Genomic DNA, 21,271 nt, shown 5'->3' on the forward strand with positions numbered 1-21,271 from the left:
TTTGGGGCGGGGTCCAAGTCTTATGTGAGAGATTGAAGAGAGGAGGTGGTTTTTGTTCTCTGACGTGGAAGGGAATCTCGGCCGTCCAGTCTTGTGTTGCGGATCGATGACGTGGATAGTTTTTACGGATGGGATTCGTTCTCGTTGTGTTTGTTTTGAGAAGGGGGTGGAAGGGAGAATTCCTCGTTGTGTGCGAGGCAATCGGGTACATCGGCGATTGTTTTTAAATGGCCCTGGCTTTCAATGAAATTACGAAAATGGTTAGTTAACTATCACCCTCGAAGTTCTCTTTAATAACAAAAACACCCCCGATGCGAGCCTGTTCCGTGCTGTGGACTACGTAATGAAATGGGGAAAGGATTGGCTTCTCCCCCTGACACCAGCCCCGTGGATGGTGGTCGGTGCTCTGTGGGCCCCATCATGATGAACGTGTTTCATCTAATTTTAAATATCATTTTAGTACTTGATAAAAAAAATTATGGGGATATATTTCTTAGATAGGCCACACCATAGGACAAAAATAATAAATAGATATTCACAATTAAAATCCTCCTAAGGCTCACTGTACTTTTTATTTGACATCCAATATGTTGATTTGGTCATAAATACTCAGATGAAGGGAATAAATAAATATCAGCTTTATCCAAAGCTTTTATGGCCCTCAAAACGTTTTTAATGGTCAAAACTCATTCAACACTGTTTCCTGTAATGTGGTCCAGTTGAGATTGAGATATACTTAGTTTTTTCTACCATATCATGAAATGATATATAAAAATAGATGGACGGCATGGATGACATACATACATCATGGTCAGCCCCACAGAGCACCGACCACCAGCCAATGGCTGGTGTCAGGGGGAGTAGCCAATCCGTTCCCAATGAAATGGCTTGTGATGGCCCAGATACTGACTCATGCACGTGTTGCACGCACCCTTGAGATCTGGATGTGTTTCACACGAGTATGTGATCCAGACCGTCCATGTTAAGGGTCCCACCGTATAAATGTCTTGTCCCAAGAGCCACTTGTTAGAAACAAATGGACAGCTAAGAAAAACTTCTTCTATTTTCTCAGCCATCCACTTCTTCGTAAACGGTGGCCCACCTAATTTCTGAATGGGCATTTTTTAGGCAGTGGACACGAGAGCTATTGTGCACCCATCGGGACCTTTTTTATTATCTTCTGTCGTCGTATGAGCGCTTGGTGGGGCCCATATGCTCAGCGTCAGTTACGGCCAGCTGGATTGACCGAGGCTGGGCTGGGACCACCTTCGAAGTGCTCGGCCTTGTTTACATTGTTCGATGGCACACATGGCTTGATGAGTTTGATGTATGCAACCCACTCCGACCTAATCCGCGCGTCCAAACACGCCCTAAATGATGTGGACCATTGAAAACATTCTTTAAATTGATCTTTCTTTGTGAGCAAGGGCTACTTGATGATTGGATCAGGCCCACTCAAGCAATCGGCCTAGATTTTAAACTCAGGCCCAGCCATTGGGCCGAGTTTGGAGACCCTAACTTGCTCCTAGAGGGTTAGGTCACTCGGGATGGGCTGGGTTACCCACCCATTTCCATCCCTATTGTGGACAATTATGTATGTCCATGCCAATGCCTCTTTTGCATCATCTTATCTATGGATTGGGTGTATATGATTGGGAAGTAAAACTATTTGTAGGTCTGGGCTTAGGATAGGTTTGGGCCGGATTTTAAATTGTTTAGGTGGGCTGTTGGGCCAATCCTATTTAAATTTTTAATTTTTTAGGCTTGAGCCCGAACCGGGTTATCAGGCCCTGCACCCTTCGACTGGAGTATCAAGCCTAGGGGTTGGGCTCAGGCTTAAACTTTAAGTCTGTTTTATAATCGAGTCGGGCTTGGACTAGATGCCCATCAACCTGGCCCAACTTTTACGGTTTTTATAGTTATCTCCATTTCTCACCTCCAACCTCTCTCTCTCTCTCTCGCCACCATCTATAAGCTCTACCTAGCAGCCATGATGCTAGTGCCCGAGGCGACAATAGTCATGGCCGCCGCCACTGACAGTCGCAGCAGCCAAGCCCTGAGCACTTCGACTGGAGTATCAAGCCCAAGGGTTGGGCTTTTAGGTCCGTTTTATAATCAAGTCGGGCTTGGACTAGATGCCCATCACCTAGCCCAACCTTTACGTTTTTTAAGGGCCAATTTGGCCAGTTGCATTAGGTGAGATTAGAAGGGATGGAACTGGATTTAAGGTAATGATGTATTTGTTGATGGATGGTATGGAGTTCCACCGTATTGCAATATCCCGAGACGATTTTGGATGTCTGTTTGGATGGGTTGCAATATCCCGGGATAAGATTTCAAATGTGTTTGGATGGGGCATGGGATTCAGTAATTTGACAGGTGTAACAGAGGGGAGTGTTTAGAATGGCAGAAGTTTGTCTTGGGACTCTTGCTTCAGGCCATAAAAATTCAACCTGAGGGCACGCTGGATTTTCTAAGAAAACGGTCTACTCCTCGATGGTGTGCTGAAAACGGTTGTTTCGAGTAGCAATGCTCGCTAGTGATGGCTCAACAACAAAGTCCTGTGGACACCAATGCATGTGTTGTACCCACAGCGTCCATCCATTTGGGCCTATCATTTTAAGGCATGAGTCAAAGGGAAGCGGATTGCATCCTAAGCCATCCCGGATGGTAATTCGTCCGGGCAGAGCTCTGTGGGGGGTCATCGTGATGTAAACGTAGTATCCACGCCGTCCATACCTATTAACAAATTATTTTATGGCGTTATCCAAAAAATGAAGCTTGTCCAGATATCCAGTGGACCACCCCAAAAGAAGCGGTGGTGATAATAATACCCACCATTGAAACCTCTCTAAGGGCCACTGTTATGTTATTTTACCATGCAACCTATTCATAAGGTCATATAGACTTGGATGAAGTGAAAACACAAATATCAGCTTCATCCGAAACTTCTGCAGCTCCGAAGAAGTTTTTAATGATGGGCCTTCAATCCCTACTCTGTGGCCCACTGAAGCCTTGGTTCTGCCTCATTTTCGAGTTCATACCGTATAATGATCGCCTCCTAACATTTTCAACTAAGGCCCACCAAATTGTTTTTTTTTCGAATCCAACCTATTATCTATATTAAGTTAACAAAGACATTACAAAAGATGAAACACACATATGTTTATAATCGAAAATTTTTGTGGCCCAAGGCCTTTTTCAAGGGTGTCACTCTTCCCCCACTATTTTCTGTGGTGGGGTCCACTAGATCTTAGTATGTGACACACGGTTTCGATCTTACTCAAAGATCGATATCTCTTTGGATGAATGACCCGCTCATCAAGTGGGTCACACCAAAGGAAGCCAACCCTGAGACAATGCTATATGAGATGATTTAACATGCAACAAAGTTGTGGGTGATTAGGGCATCCTCACTATATCTCTCTCTCTTAGCTGAACGAACAGAGGTTCCTGAGACATGTATTTGGAGGGGAAAAATCTCATACCCTTATTTATTTAGAATCAAATGGCATTAAACATTAATTTGACAATCTCAAATTACATTTTCTTTAACAACTATTTTAGGATCCGATAGAACTTTCACAAATTAAGAAAATGAAGCCACGAAACCCCCCACTTTAAGGGGGAAAAAAAAACCTCAAGAACGTGCCGGAGTTTCGTTTCGAACGCGAGGAATAAGACTTACCTCTCTTATAGATATCTCGTAACTGGCGATGGTGATCACTTCTCTTGTAACTGGTGATGACGATCTCTTCTCCACCTAACTGGCGATGATGATCATCCCGCACTGCTAGAAGGAGACTTAGCTCTCCTGTAAATAACCCATCTTTCGTGCCAAAGAATTCATTCCCCGCCATCCAATCTGACCGTAGCTGCCTGAAACCTCCTATCCCGCATTCCGTACGCTGGATTGAGGAAGATGGCGAGATGGGCTTAATGATGGCCAGTGACTGGGCAACGAATCCAATAAGGAATTTTGCAATCCTTCCATTTCCCTCTGAAATCGTTGACTGCCTAATGCAGACTGATATCCACCGTCATCCAAACGACCTAGAGATAGGGTTAGGAGGGATTTTACAATACTATCCCTCCTAATCCCCCTAAATTCTGCGGGCCAAACACGCCCTAAGGCTCTCTCTCTCTCTCTCTCTCTCTCTCTCCACCATCGATAAGCTCTACTTAGCAGCCATGGTGCCAGCGGACAAGGCAACAACAGCCATGGCCGCCGCCACTGACAGCCGCAGCAGCCAAGCTGCTCCCTCCCTCTGTCCCTCCGTCCCTCTCATCTGTGTTTCTTCATCTCCCATTTGATTTCGACTATGGCGTCGCTGCTTCGTCCTATTGTAGCTACCAGTAACACCCTCCACCCCCTCTATTTGCTTCTAGTCACCATTTCAGGCTTAGGTCAAGCCATGTATATGTATTATGGGCTAGGCTCATGCTGGACTATTTCATCCCGTCATTGCCCAGGCTAGGTTTGGGCTTAAGTTGCAAAATATGGGTCAGGCTTGTATAGAGCTTAACTAAGCCCTAACCTGGCTTGTTAACACCCCTGGTCAATGCTACTTTTATAATTTTGATGTATGCGGAGATCATATTTATTCATGTGCTTGCATGACATGTTTCAATGTTCCACACGTGTGATCAATATAAGCATTCAACACATGTATACTTGCTATCATCAATTTTCAAGTATTAAAATATTGAGACACGTGTATCAAATGTGCATGTGCGCATGTTGTTGGAGTTTGTGCCCTGAAAAATCAATGTAGAACTTGTTTGTGGGTGTGATTTTAGCGATTCGAAGATCACAATGATCATAAGTCCTATGTAGGTATGTTGTTCGAAAATCACAATAACCATGGGTCCTGTATGCATGAATTTGGGTTAAAGAAGAATAATTCATCTAATTGTCCTTGAGAATTTGAGAGTGGACAAAATGACAACTAACCAAGAAAGCGTGATGAGTCATAGATCTCAATATCCTGTTATTTTATGAGCATGTTGCAGATGGCAGGATAAACTTGTAGCTACTAACATTATTACATGCTCGTGTGTTAGGAAACTAATGACAAATCAGTATGGAATGTCTCCACCATCAAGCAGAATGACAAGTTAACATACTTTTTTTTTTTTTGCCTTGTACAGAAGTGTGAATGTTCTTTGAAATAGGGTCATAGTGTTAAATCTATTGAGCATTGTCACGCCCCAAACCCGAAAATCAGATTCACAGGAATCCCGATCGCCGAACCCGGTGCCGACAGCTTCCGTAGTACCCCATTCTCGGTTCCCAGCGTCCATACACCAGGTTCCGATCCTGGGATTCTATAAGGAGGATTTTCCAACATACATGTGTCTCATAAGAAGCATAACCACAAGTATACCCAAAACATAAAGGCAACATTATCATCACATATCCACTAATATAATTATTTGAGTACAATGCTGAAAGGGAAATACATATATCGAAAATCAAAGCTCCAGAGGTCCACTACATGCTCCAAACTCAACTCTGTTGCAACCTAACGCCACCTGCACGCATCTATCATGCATAAGCTTATAGAAAGCTTAGTGGGTGGTGGAAGTGTGTGCACAAGGTAAGTGCCAAGTAAGCAATATCGGAGTAATCAGAGCAAGTAAAAATACTGACAAGCCCATGATCATACAATATCATAATAATGAGAAAATATGCTGATAGGCCCATAAATACTATCAGCCTTATCCAGGTGATGCGATGCAAAAATATAATAAACTAATATCATATACTAAGGAAGCAATGTAGATCAGCTATGCAATGCGGAGATGGTAAGCCAATTATTATGTGCTGAGGATGCAATGCAACATGCGATGCGAATAAAATGACCAAGCTGGAGTGTGAAGTCGGGATGATAGTACGTAGTATCGCAGGCTACGTGTCCACCACAAGGGACTTTTATCCAAACCAGTCCCATACATAAATTTGGATAGTCAAACTCAATGTGGTAAACTCCTGATCTTAGGTTAGTCGCGTGCCCAACAGAAATTCTGGCCATGTGAAGGTACACAACAATTAATTGTGCACCACCAGCCCGAGTGGATAGTGAATGAAATGAATGCATGAGTATGCAACTCCTATTCAATAAGTCCACATATTAGGATGGTTCATCTCTGAAAAATTACTGGGGTCTATTACACTCCAAACCAGGTTGCCGCCCCATCGCGTGCAACAAGGTGAGTGGAAGAGACCTCATTATCCGCCTGCCAATATCGGGCCTGACTCATTGATAGCGAACTTATTCCTCGAGCTGGTCAGACTCAGCCTAGCATTGCCCCCTCCTCTCGGGCAGGTAAGGCCGTACCCCCTTCCAACCGACTACGACACAGTGGGAGACGCGGCCTAATGGTATATGGCTCTCATGCGCTCATGTATCCACTCGGTCTAGACATCGGAGCAACCTCTGGAATCAAGAGGGTTTAGGAACTTTCACCCAGGTATATCTATAGCACCCCATGTAGAACAGATTTTTGGTGTCCCATCTGGCCATCCATGAAGTACCCGTGGAGGCTACGACCCTGATGTCGCTAGGGCGTACAGTAATCACAACACACAATGCAAGATGCATAAGGCATACAATCTAGTCATGCATCAATCCCATGCATACTGTGTACCCATATGAGATAATCTCTACCTATCAGGGAGTCTCATAACAACATGCCCAATGTCATATGCAATGGTGTAATGCCATAAAAATCGAGGGTCAAGTAAAAGTCCAACTCCCGAATTCCAACGCATCACTTATGCAACATATTTAATGATGATTAAATGTTGTCTGTATTAGTGCATAAAATATGAATAAGATTAAGTCAAATCAGCAAGATATAATCCAGGGACAGTTGTAATACGCAAGTGGAAGACTGAAACGAATATATATAAGTTTATAAATCAGTATAAGTCTCCAAAGTATGTGTGCATTACCCGATTAATAATTACATGTTTGGTTTCAAAATATAACATACCAAAATGTAATAGTCCACTACAAGTATAACCCTGAAGCCCCGCTGATCAGAGCGGTCTATGTAAACCCGTCTGAATAGTGCATATATGAGAATACCTCCTCATCATCCTCGAAGTCCGGCTTCGCCTAGCAGGCTGCGCCATCGTCTGTCCCTACAACAGGGTCTGGTTGGCGTTTAAAACACTGTCCCGTAACGTGGGAGTGAGTGATCAACTCAGTGGAACAATAAATCAAAGTTTAACATGTTATCAATTCAGTCAAGCAGTAATGATAAAGCAATACAATTGAATATTCCTAAGTACTCTGATTAATGCAGGAATGGTATGAATAAATGATGTATGCCCTCGCCTGCACTCCCTCAGCGATCTTCATCTAACAGTCGCGTATGTCAGTCACTTCCTCGTGCTCTCTATACATCGCCAAACGGCACATGCAATGTGGTGCATGAGCGTGATTACCAAGTTCTTATTAGTCTTTTTCATACAGCAGGATTGGGAAGCTAAGGTACCTCCCTTATATCAATTCTCAAACGATGATCCATTCTAGGGTCGTTAATCCTATCAATTCTCATACGATGTTGTGGTTCTAGGTCGCTGCAAAGGGCTCGTCACCTTATCAGTGCAGGCCTAGTGTACTCTTGTTGCTACGTAAGGGCTCGTCGCCTCTACGCAGTTTTAGCGTACACTCGAGGTCATTACAAAGGGCTCGTCACCTTATCAGTGTAGACCGACAACTCGAATACAGTGTCCCATACCACCGTATTTGGCTCACGAGTCTGGGTTGCTCACTAGTCACTACGGAGAGGCTCGTCACCCCAACGCAGGCCGACAACTCTACTACGGTGTCCCATACAACCATGCCCGGCTCATGAGTCTTAGCGGATCGAGGTATCAAGGTTTTAGAGGGTTTTCATTGGTGAGTTTGGTACCTTAGATTCAAGCAGTAGCGTCTATATATGGTGCATACATCGGGTCAATCGGGTTACTTGACGAGCTCGACTAGTACGAGCGCACGTTGAGTTGATAGACATGAAGCGCGTAAGCACTCCGTGTGACCTAACCACTGTCGACATCCCAAGTACGGCTCAGATTCATCAATCACGTCCTATGTGGAGAGACAACCTCAGCCACCTATTCAGTACCTGTTACCGATTGCCTGAACTATTCCGTAGTCCCAGACATATTCAATTATAACAGATAATCATACAAGCTAATCAAAACAGTAATGGATCAATAATTCCAATCATACAAGCATGTGAGCATTTATTGAATTTCAACTAAAACATGAATTCACACATATGCAGTGTTTAAGTAAAGCAGACAAAGAATACAAATTACATGGAAAAAATCATGCACATCGTTAAGGTAGCTGAGAATCTTATTGCAACACTCATGTAAAGTACAAATACTACATGCCTGATCATTCAGACATTTCTACAAACACTTAGACTACATATTCCAACATACATAGATTTATTTACTTAAAACGCATATTATAGCAAATCCCTTCGCATAGGAGTTGCGATGTATACAACAATCATGTATTAACAAACATCTATCATAACAAGTATTAATCATGATTCCATATTCACTCAGACATTTCGACAAACACTTAGTCTACACACTTCAACATACATGACGTATGTTGGCCGTAACACATCCTAGGCCAAATCCTTTCGCTGGGAAGTTATTACACATACAACTAGCATAACCACATGACAATTAATCATGGCAAACACACGTTCAAATTCCATACGTATACGATACTTTCTACATATACATGGAATACACTAAACTCAATATAGTTCATATATATCAGAAACGCGATACAAACATTGTATTTGGCATGTGAAATTGCACCCACATCAGTAATAAATCATTAACTGACATTGAAAGCCTTGAAAACTATAACCTATACATTTATAGTTCGCACCTTTCGCCGGTAGACTCGTAACAAACTCAGTTTTAAAGCTAAGTCTTTGTCTACGGCAGATTGACAACCTATAGCATAAATTAAGTTAGCTATTTCATAACTTACACTATCTGAAACCCTAAAAAAGATTAGGGTTAGGTTTTCTTACCCAAGTACGTTCTTGAGAACGCCGAATTTGTGATACAGAGGGGGTGGCTAAGTGCGTGGAGTAACGGGATCGAATCCCAAGAAGAACTTCCAACTCACTCTCTCACTTCCTCTCTTTTCCTTTCTCTTTTCTCTTCTCTCTCTCTCCTAGGGTTTCTCAAATTCGTATAGGGTGAGAGAGAGAGGGTTTAAGGTCCTTATATAGGCCTAGGTTTGATGGAAATGGCCCCAGGGCCAAGGTATACTTAGGTTATATCCAAATACGGACTGTTCCGGTCCAATGGAGCACTTCTGGTGGCCCCTTTTCCACGTGCGGTCGGACTTAAGTTCCCTGACCATGGATCTAGGTCAGGCTGAGTTTTCGTTCCGATCGGGTTTGTAGATCAGTCGTGGCGGACCAGTTTCAGTTTAACGGTCACGGTCACTCGATCAAGACCACAAGTACATCGACATGTGTGGGACATTTCTTCTGATTCGAGGGTGTATTTGGATCAGATTCTGATGGTCTGAATCCCTATATTTGTCCCGCAAGCGACACGACTCAGATTACTTAAATTCAGATTTTATTTCTAAATATTTTCACGTTTCTCACACACTTTGCTCCGGGCTCAAGTTGTGCATTTCTAGACACAATCAAGACTTGATTTCCAAGGGGGTTGTCAAGTCCAATAATGCGGTCATATCCATATAGTTTCGGGGTAATCGGACTTTCGACGTGCAGTCCAGGTCTGATACGAAGTTTCTGTGTGCTCCCGAGAACAACCGGGTTTAAGGACGGATTATAGATTTCAGGGTAATGTAGCGTCAATGATTCTGCACATTTTGGGTCTTGCAGATCATATTTAAAGTGATTAGTGTTAATTTCACAAGTACTCTAGTTTAGCACTTGCTAACATTAACCTAATTTTCTAAAGGTTTTGGTCCTGGGTAATTTCTACTTGAGGTGGTACTCGGGTCCTTGTACGGATTTTTTCGAGACGTTAAAAATGGTCAACCACATCTCATAACAAACATGTAGATGATGCGTATGGGCATGTATCGTGATGCTATGCTGTCACATACTCATAATCGGTATCAATAACTGGCACCGACAATCGACATCGACAATCGGCCTCGACAATGTGAACATTTAACCAACATTACCCCCAAGAGTGGCCTACATAAAGCCTAACATATAGTGGACCCATGGCCTCACAAAGGGCCTGATATACAACATCATAGGCCTCACTCGAGAACTTAATACACATCACGATGGGCCTTTCACATGGCCCTAACATACATCACAATGGGCTCCATCGCCTGACCCTCAAATGCATCACAATGGGCCTCATCACATAGGCCTCGACAATCGGCCTCGACAAACGAAATCGGCCTCAACAATCGGAATCGACACTCGAAATCGGCCTCGACACTTAGTCTCAACAATCGGAATCGGCTTATACAATCGATCTCGACAAATCGGAATTGGCCTCGATACTCGGCCTCGACGATCGGAATCGGCCTCGATACTCGGCCTTGACAATCGGAATTTGTATCAATAATTAGAATCGACAAATTGGTCACATCAATCGAAATCGACAACCGGTCATGACAATCAGAATCAATCGATAATCAGAATCGGCAAATCAATCACATCAATCGGAATTGACAACCGGTCATGACAATCGGAATCGATCAATAATCAGAATCAACAAATCGGTACGTCAATCAGAATTGACCATCGGTCATGACAATCGGAATAAATCGATTAATCAAAATTGACAAATCGGTCATGTCGATCGGAATGGCAATCGGTCATGACAATCAGAATCAATCGATAATCGGAATCGGCAATCGGTCACATCGATCAGAATCAGCAATCCGTCATGACAATCGGAATCAATCAATGATCAGAATCGACAAATCGGTCACGTCGATCAGAATCGACAAATTGATCATGACAATCGGAATCAATTGATAATCAAAATTGGCAAATCGGTCACATTGATCAGAATCAACAATCGGTCATGACAATTGGAATCAATCGATAATTGGAATCAACAATCGGTCACGTCGATCGGAATCGGGAATCCGTCACGACAATCGCAATCAATCGATAATCAAAATCGGCAAATCGGTCACATTGATTAGAATCGACAATGGGTCATGACAATCGGAATCAATCGATAATCAAAATCGACAATCGGTCACGTCGATCAGAATCGGCAATCCGTCACGATAATCGGAATCAATCGATAATCAGAATCGGTACATCGGTCACATCGATCGGAATCGGCAATCGGTCATGGCAATCGGAATTAATCAATAATCAGAATTGATAAATCAGTCACGTCGATCGGAATTGGCAATCAGTCATGACAATCGGAATCGATCGATAATCAGAATCCGTAAATTGATCACGATAATCAGAATCGATCGATAATCAGAATCGGTAAATCGGTCACGCCAATCGAAATCGGTAAGAATGAGCTTAACAAGGCCTAAGAGAAGGTCACAATGAGGACATCAAACCATCATTGCCCAACAATGTAGCCATTTAACCAACATTGCTCCCAAGGAGTGGCCCACATAAGGGATTCATACGCAACGTAGCGGTCACACATACATTACATTGGGCCTCGCCCATGGGCCTCAAATACATCACAATAGGCTATAACCCATGGGCCTCGAATACACAATAGGTGAGCCCTACATATGGGTCCCATATATATCAAATGGGCCATGCTTCATGGGCCTAATACACGTCACAATGGGCCGCACGATAAGGGCTTAATACACCTCATAATGGGCCTCGTGGACGTCAAATCGGGCCTCATCATATGGGCCTCATATACGCCAAGTGGGCCGCATCAATGGGCCACACCAATGTGCCTCATACACATCAAGTGGGTTGCATCAATGGGCCGCACTAATGGGCCTCATATACATCAAGTGGGCTGCATCAATGGGCTGCACTAATGGACATCATACACATCAAGTGGGCTGCATCAATGGGTCACACCATTTATACCATTCATCTATTTAACAAATCATTTTAGAGCATTATCCAAAAAGGGTTCATATCGGCAGATTATCTGGACCATCTCACAAATAACAGTGGAGATAATGATTTCCACCCTTAAAATTTCCAAGGCCCACCATAACGTTTATTTTCTATCCAATCTATTCATACGGTCACAAGGACCCGAATCAAAAGGAGAAATAAATATCATATTGATCCAGAACTGCTATGATTTCTAAACGACTTCAATGGTAGGCGTTTATTCTTCCACTATTTTCTGCAGTGTGGTCCACCCGATATATGGATCTGCCTCATTTTTAGTCACAAGCCTTAAGTCGAGCTCACCATTGGATGGACGGTTTGGATGTAACACATATATCAAGGTGGGCCCGAGAGGTGGGTGGCGTGGATGAAATGCATGCATCAACCGTGTGAACGGTGGATACAACACATGCATTAGGTGGGTTCCACGTGTCAGGGACGGACGAAGTAGGTAAAACACTTACATTACGGTGGAGACCCACCATGTGAACGGTTAGGATGTTAAGATGGGGACTAAACAGGACCGTCCAACAATAATATAATATGCATCATGGTGAGTTGCCATGTGGTGGCCCACCAGAGATTTGAATCTACTGCAGTGTGTAAAAAAAAAACACATACCTCATGTAAGGTGGAGTCCACATGTGTGTGGGTCTCACAGCTGCAATGCAGCAGGGATACAATGTATGTCATGTGTGGCCCACCGTCTAGATGGTGGAACCAACACATCAGATCAAGGTGGCCCCACACGCTGCTATGGTGGGGGTCCACGTCCACTGGATGGATGGCTGGGAGAATATATATATAACGGTGGGTCCCACAGCTGCTGGACTTCGGTCCAGTCGTGTCTAAATAGTTGTACGGTACAGATAAAACACATATCATGTGGGACCAATGGTACTTGATGGCGTCAATGTAGCAGCTATATAGCTGATGTACGGTGGACCAGCCTAACTGATCCCCTTAACAAGGTAAGCCCCATGTGTAGGGTGGTTCCCTACCGTCCCAAACAATGGACGGTGTGGATGATACGTAATGTCAGAGGTGGCCCCACAACTTGTACATCACGGTGGAGTCCTCACATGTGTGGGGCCACGCTGCTAGGCAGCAAGGATAAAACACATATATTTATTATTATATTAATATACCTATTATATATGCATTTACTCCATTGTCCAGCGTCCAGCGTACTGGACGGCCTGGACATGATATGATCAAGGTGGGGTCTACGTGCTGGATACAACACATCACCGCGGTGGGCCCCACGAGTAGATACAACACATACATTAGGTGTGCCCCACGTGTTGGCCCAACAACTAGACCAAGCTGATATTTATGTTTTCCTCTCTCCAGGGCCGCAAGGCAGTCTAGCTGCAAGACAATGGGTACTCCATTGTTTGGACAACGTGTGGTCCCACTGGACAGCGCGGATCATCCATCAAGGTGGGCCATCATACACAAAATAAAAGAGAGAGGAGAGAGGGAGATCGGTGAGATGGAGTGACCCCGCCACTATGGGTCCCTCAAGGGTCTACAACACATACATCAAGAGGGGTCCCACCATAAGCGGGCCCTTAAATCACAAAATCACTCACCGATTCCGCTTCTTCTAGGCTCCATATACTCCTTAGCTCCTTGTCTTCAACTTTAATGGAGGAAGATGAGGATTAGATGGCTAAGATAGAAGATTGGGTGGTAGGGAGTGGGCCACAAAAAGCTTCTCTCATGGAGCTCTCTTGCTTGGACGTTGGATGCTCCCTTGGTGCTTGGAATGGAGTGAGAAAATGAGAGAGAGGATGGGTTGTTGTAAGGGAGATGGGATGGAGGGTATGGTTTCTTTTGAATTTTGGTAAGAAGGGGATGATTAGGTATGGGTGTTGTTGACTTGGTGAAGAGAGAGGTATGGGTGAAAGATGGCTTGTGATGGGATGTACTTGACTTATGATTGATGTGATTGATTAGGACATATTGTAGAGATTCTCTTGAGTTTTTCCACGCGCGGTGTTTTCTCGAAGTGAACGCGGGCCCACATCCCTGGCCTAAATATCGCCTCGGCGTGCGAGATGCGGCATCGGAACCGCGGCGACGGCGCGATTGCACGGGTACAAGTCTCACATCAAACTGACTCTGAAATATGGGATATGACTCACAGATCTCGAGTCGCCAGAATTCGACCGGGAGGACCATCGAAGCCTACGAAACGGTACGGGCTAGGATACGGGTCTCACAAGCACATGGATTGGTGGATCAATTCAAGTCTTTGAACCAAAATGTCGATCATGTCTACACCATGATTAACTTTAGGATGTAATGGAACTGATTAATCCTTAGATTTTATGATGTATAAGACGTTCAAGGTCTTAATTACATGTGCTTTGGCTCACCTTACGATGTCAATGACATGTGGCCGGCAAAAGTGATTCTAGTTGGGTGTATATATTAAGGTCCGTTTAAGGTTTACATGGTCAAGTAATGGATCATTTGCTTCCTTATGAACTATTTTATAATTTATATCTTAAGATTAAACGTTCATCGAGTAGTTTTATGAATATTTTCAATCATCAAATTTTTGTTTTAACCATTAAAAAAGTTTTGAATGCGCTTGATAATACTTTAATGGTTTAAAACTAGAGTTCCACTATTTATTTTGCATAAGTATTAGATCAATAGTGGATAACATGACAATAGATAAATTGGATTAGATATAGGGTAAATGGTTGAGACAGGATCATAGACTTGCAATATAGTAAGGCATATGGAAGAATGTAAGATGACCAAGTACCATATCAGTCTCTCTCCATACACATTGATTCTTCCTTATTATATGTTATCTTATAAGGTGATGTGTAGACATGACTAATATATCCTTAGTTCCTCATAGGACATCACCACGTCAGAAAGAAAGAGATGGATAAGAGATAGAAGCAAAGTGATAAATTCAATCTCTCCCTCCCTCCTTCCATCACACATTTCACAAGTGTGGGGTCCGCTTAAATGATTATGCGTGTTTCCCTTGGTCCTGATCCATGGATTGGCGTGTTAGATCTCAACTTCCATTCATTTAAAACATATTTGAAAGAGATCTTCTAACTTAAAGAATTAATATTAACAACTCAGCGGTTTTTTCAACGATTTTGATTTGAAATGATCTTAAATTTTAAAATATAATTTTTTCTTAAAAATATAAGAATATTCAAGAAAAAATTCTCTGAGCTAAACTAAAAAAAAATCTAATTTTGTATTAAGTTTTAAATTTCGCTATATTTTGAAAACCATAACATATATAAGTATATAATAAACTAGATTTTAATTTCTCAAACGTGTCATATTCGATCCAGTTCACAATTTAGAGTTTTTGACAAACAAGGGACATAACAAGTAATCAGCAGCAATATGTCCATAACCAGCCTGCCTTAGTTCATGCTTGATTTTCCCAATTATATTGTAAATGCTTGCAGATGGGTCATCCTTAGTTATCATTGTTGATTGATTAAAAGAATAATTGTTGCATCGACAATCGTGTGAATCTTATGTGAATTCCATATATTTCTATACATGGAAAAACTATGGAACCCACCATGATAAATAAGTCATATGCATGTCATCCATCCATTCCACTTGCTCGTTTTGGAGAATGAGTAAAAAAATAAGGTCAATCCAAAGCTTAAATGGACTATACCACATGAAACAATGGTGCTCATAGACTTCAACCATTAAAAATCTAAACCTTTTTAGAGCCCACACCAATATTTATTTGTCATCCAGCTTATTCACAAGGCCATACATGCATGGATAAAAGGAAAACATAAAAATAAACTTAATTCAATGTGGACTCCAATAAGTTATGAATGTTCAATTCCCATTATTTATTATAACATGGGTTCACTTGAGCTTTGGATTTGCCTCATTTTTGGCCTCATGCTCTAAAATGAGTTGGTATCGCATAATGGATGATGACATGGATATGACATAAACATCATAACGAGCCGCATAGATTTTTCGTCTAAAATGTTTTCCTACATTTGTTTTGTGTAAACCTGATAACGTAAACTTTTGAGTAAGAGCCCTAATTACAGGCGTAAGTAATGATGATCACTTTACAATATAGACTTGTCAACGTCAGCTTTGGAGCAAGAGCCCTAATTACAAGTGTAAGTAACTAATGATGACCACTTTACAATAACTTTACATTGTAATTTGAAAATTAAATATGCCCTTGACAACAAGCCTTAAATTAATTGTCTCGACAAAACTTTGCCCAAAGTCAACTAGTCTCCATAGGTATTCTTGGCTTGGCCCAATAAACAGATCATAAGTGTGTGTGTGTGTGTGTGTGTACATGCGTGTATAAGTCTTCTATTATATTATTTTTGGTTTTGTGTTGGGTCAACTTAGTTTATGCAATCCAACACATCTGATACATGATTATCTATGCGAGCAGGTCATACAAAGTCATGTCAGGTAGGGTTTAGTTTGAATGCAAATCATTTGCTTAATCAAATTTCTCAATCGAGCTTACTCACTACTCGTTTAACTTCATTTGAACTTTCCTTGATGGAGGATTCGTTCAATCAACTCAAAGGGCTAACCTACACATTGCCACCTTAATCTTAGACTCTAAGATGACAATTGGATGATGCTAAATTAAGCTTAGCCTATTCTTCAGACAAGTAAAAAATTTTAGTTGTAACTTATACTTGTTCCTGGCTTGACCTAACCTCCTCAAAATTCATAAAGCCAATGCTAACCTGACCTAACTCGAACTGCTAATTTGTAAATAGATTGACTAGACTTCTGACAACACACACACGTGTGTCTATGCTTTTTTTTTTTGTTAAGGTGAATTATTTGGTCAAAGGCTATGTCGGTTAAGTTTAACACAAGCTTAGCTCATTAACTTAAGAGAATTGATCACCTACTCGCAACAATGCTCCAACTTGTGGTACTGTGCCATTCTTCCCATTAACATGTCCCCTTTTAGGAAATCAGCACCACCAAAATTACTAACCCCAATATGAAAATCGCATTGCTAAAAACATAAATTAATTCACTCACTGAGTAGGCTTAGAGGGATAAACCATCAAATGATCATTGATTCCAACAATTATGACACTTTACATGCAAGCGATCACATTTCTACTTGACTCAAACCTATTGCCTATTTAACTTCGGTCGAACTTGCATTAGATGAGAAAGGCCATTTGACTCATGGAATGACATTTTATAAGATTGAATGCGGAGTGTAGATTAATCCATGTATTAATTATGGAGATCATAAACTTATTAATTAAAGTTGAATTGCGTACATGAACTGTAAAATATGCTGTTTATATGTGTATTAATGATCTTGGCCCTTCGCACCTTATAACATTCTGAAAACCTCTTTAATATAACTTGAGTTTTCAGTACTGGTGGGTTTGGGGACCAAGACATATATTTATATAAGAGTGTCTGGAATATCGTCCATCACGCTAACTCATTCCTCAAGAGTCTCCACACTAGATAGAATCCATGTTCAATTAAAGTATCGTGGACATGTAACATAGTCTAAGTGCACTACCTCATTACACATCTGAATTGGTCACAATTGTTGTATGACCCACTGGTGTGCTCAGTCTAAATATCTAACAATCAAATCATCTAAGTCGTTGATTACATGGGGCTCACTCGATAGAAATTTTACATTCTTTTAATCGAGCTGCAATAATCAATTAAGAAAAAAATAGAAAATAATTTATAAAAATACATTATTTTTAGACTTTCCAATGAGTATTTGCTATATTAAAATTTTGTTACTATTTAATTATATGAACAACGCTTTTTAGATTCAATCCATCAAAACACCAATATTAAATCGTAATAATCATTGCAACATTTTATATTTGTGAAGTAAGACAAATCACAGTCACTTATGCCAATGACCTTAATGACATAAATCATGGACATGGAGTGTGGTGTGAAGATTATATGTCTAATGAGATTATATATGCTTTTCATAAAGTGGTCATATTATTTATGTTAAGAACTTTATATATATCTAATGAGACAGAATAAATTTCACTACTTAAAAAAAAGTGCACACTCAAGGAAAAATAAAATTAATCTGTATAATAGAAATGTCAAAATAAATGAGATATCTAAATATATGCATATGAATTGATTTAAATTAAAGATCCCACTAATGCAGTACTTCCATAGGATTGACAACTCCCATAAACGACATGCCTCATAAGTAGTGTGATAAAACGGCCTTTAGGGAGTAGATTCCACATCATTCACCTCACGTTGATGAATTTTATGGGGATTCAACAATTCTGCTCTTGAGTAAAACTTATAGTCATATCGTCTTATGCGTGGGCCCAAATGATTCCACATTTCTGCTTTTATAGTAGGTGAAGCCATACCATTTACATTCTTTATTGACAAATTCTATTATGAAAACATATATAAAATAGACTTTTATCATTAAGGTAGTTAACAAAGTTTATGTTAGCATATCCAATCAATCTAAATGATCAAATCTTTAATATATGCGATTGAAGTTTATTGTCTGTTTGTTAAAAGCACAACACTTATTTTGATATTGAAGATAATACTTATATAAGATTACTGTATTTTTTAATTAAAATCTCCTAGTAAATTTTTTGGCTTTATATCTTTCAATTTTACTCATCGAGCCTTGTTTTTTTTTCCTAATATGCATATACTACCAATTGGCCTAATCACTTTGTAGTATTTGATAAAATTTCAGATTTTATTTTCCCTCAAGTGTTTTAATTCATCCATGGTAGTATTAATAAAGAGAGTTAGCACTTATACTATTTTCAGTATATTTAATGAATACAGAGTTTATAATGTCTATAATTTTATTTCTTAATCAATCCTAGTGGAGTGTGGGTAATAATAGAATATATAATCTTTCAACTTTTATAATATATCTAGTAATTAACCATCCTGAAATCAATATTTATTTCATGTGGATTGATAACTTATCTTTTACAGGACAACCCTATACATGAAAGTGTTTCAAACTAAAATTTTCAGTATAATTTTACTTGGGACTCAATTGAGGATATGTATGATGTATGACTATAAAATGCCAGTATTGTAGGTAGTCTATAAAATTTAAAGATATTTTGCTTATAAAATATGTGTATTCATAATAAGAGTGGTATTTAAAGGTGTGATGCAACACTTATACCCATTTTAAAATTTATAAGAAATAGTTTATAGATGTTTGTGTATATCGCCTTAAAAAGCCTTACATTCCTAGTAGCACCTTTCTAATATTTTTGTCTACTTAATGCGGTAGTACATACCGCAATTTGTAAAATTCAAAGACCGAAGTATTTCTTTTTGCACGAATATTTTTATTATCTTATAAGAGATATGGCTTGATCACATGTAGTATAATATAGACGAACTTTTATTTTATAGCTTTGCTAATGTTACTCCCATTTCCATGCAAATAACTAATGCTAAAGACGTATGAGTCATTGAAGTTTAAGCATTGTACAAAAAGCTTGTATAATGCATCCAATCGCCTTTATGAAATTACCACTAAATCGACTATCTATCAAAATGTATACATTATCCTCTAACAAAAAAATGTGTACAATATCCTCTAACAAAAAAAATAAAAAATAAAATGGGGCTATTGTTATGCCCCATTTTCTATGGGATGCCGATATCTTCAGTTTTAAAAGAGCCAAGCTCTAGTCAAACATAAATCAAGTACAATTTTATAAATTGATACAACAAGAATAAATAGAAAAGAATAACCATTTTTTTTTCCATTTTTATAATTTTTCAAAGATAATTAATTCCGCTCTCATTCATGGCATCGCACGTTGGTATTGTTTCTGAACAATAAAATAAGCTAGATCTAGTATAAAATAAGCTTTAACTTTCATTTTTAAAATGATGAAACAAATGAAAAATTAAAGAAAAATTATATATTTTCTTTTCTAATTCCTTCTTTTAAGTTGGAAAAGAAAAGCTAAATTTTTTTATTTTTATTTTTTAAAAATTTTTAAAATTAAAATAGATTCCTTGTGATCATATTGGTCACTATTGGCTCCACATGGATACCAGTACAACCCTATTTGGCCATATGGGATGATATGTCCCATTTATTTAAATGGACAATTTCATCCCATACTCATGACAGGGTGGACCATGTGGCATGGTCTCATTGAAACCAATTTTCTTAACCATGGATGAGCTAAGTGACCCGTCTTGATTTACAATTGAAGATCAGTATAAACAGATACACACCTATCCATACATGCATTTATCCACTAATAGAGCTAGGGTTAACACACCTTTAGCCTCATATTCATTGCCAAAGCTGCGTCAAGTCCTTTTAGGCCGAGTAGGTCACAATTAAATAGGCTGGGTATGGTCTAGTCAATCTTGCATTGGTGAGCCACACAGTAAAAGGCCGCTGGTCAGGCCTGGGTCAGAATCCTTAACGCATGCGGGAAATGAGTCGAGCTTGAGCTAACCCTGGTTCAACCCATGGCTCTCGAGGTGGAGCCACATATCAATTACCTAAAATGATTATTGGACAGCCCGTCATAGATAAACCTTTTGTAACTAAGTTGAAGTTATTAGCTGCAGAATATTTAGCCTTCATAACACACCCTAGGCAATGTGCGCACTTGTATAAGCTCATAAGTGATAACCTGACCGCTAGTATCATGATTAAATGACTACTTGTTCAATCTCCAGTCTTTTCACAATTAGCCAGAGTTGGAGGTGAGTCGGACGAGTACGATTGAATAGTTGGTGACCTACGGTGAGAGAGCCCAACGGAGTCATCTCACGCGACGGATCCGAGTCCTAAAACCCAGCGTACGGTCCGTCCAGCCGAGTATATCCCGTGAGTACGACTTGGCTCTAACCCTGACCATAGGGCCCACATCGATGTATGTAATGTATATCCACTCTGTCCATTTTTTTATCAGATTATTTTAGGAGTAGTCCCAAAAATGAAGCGGATACAAATTTAAGGTGGACCGCACCAGAGGAAAGAGTTTTCGTTGAATGTTAACCATTAAAAAAATTATAGGGTCCAATTTAATGTTTTTTGACCATCTAACCTGTTGATAAGGTCATAAAGACCTGGAAGATAGAAAAAAACAAATAT

Source organism: Magnolia sinica, chromosome 11, assembly GCF_029962835.1.
Source record: "Magnolia sinica isolate HGM2019 chromosome 11, MsV1, whole genome shotgun sequence".
Taxonomy (NCBI): Eukaryota; Viridiplantae; Streptophyta; class Magnoliopsida; order Magnoliales; family Magnoliaceae; genus Magnolia; species Magnolia sinica.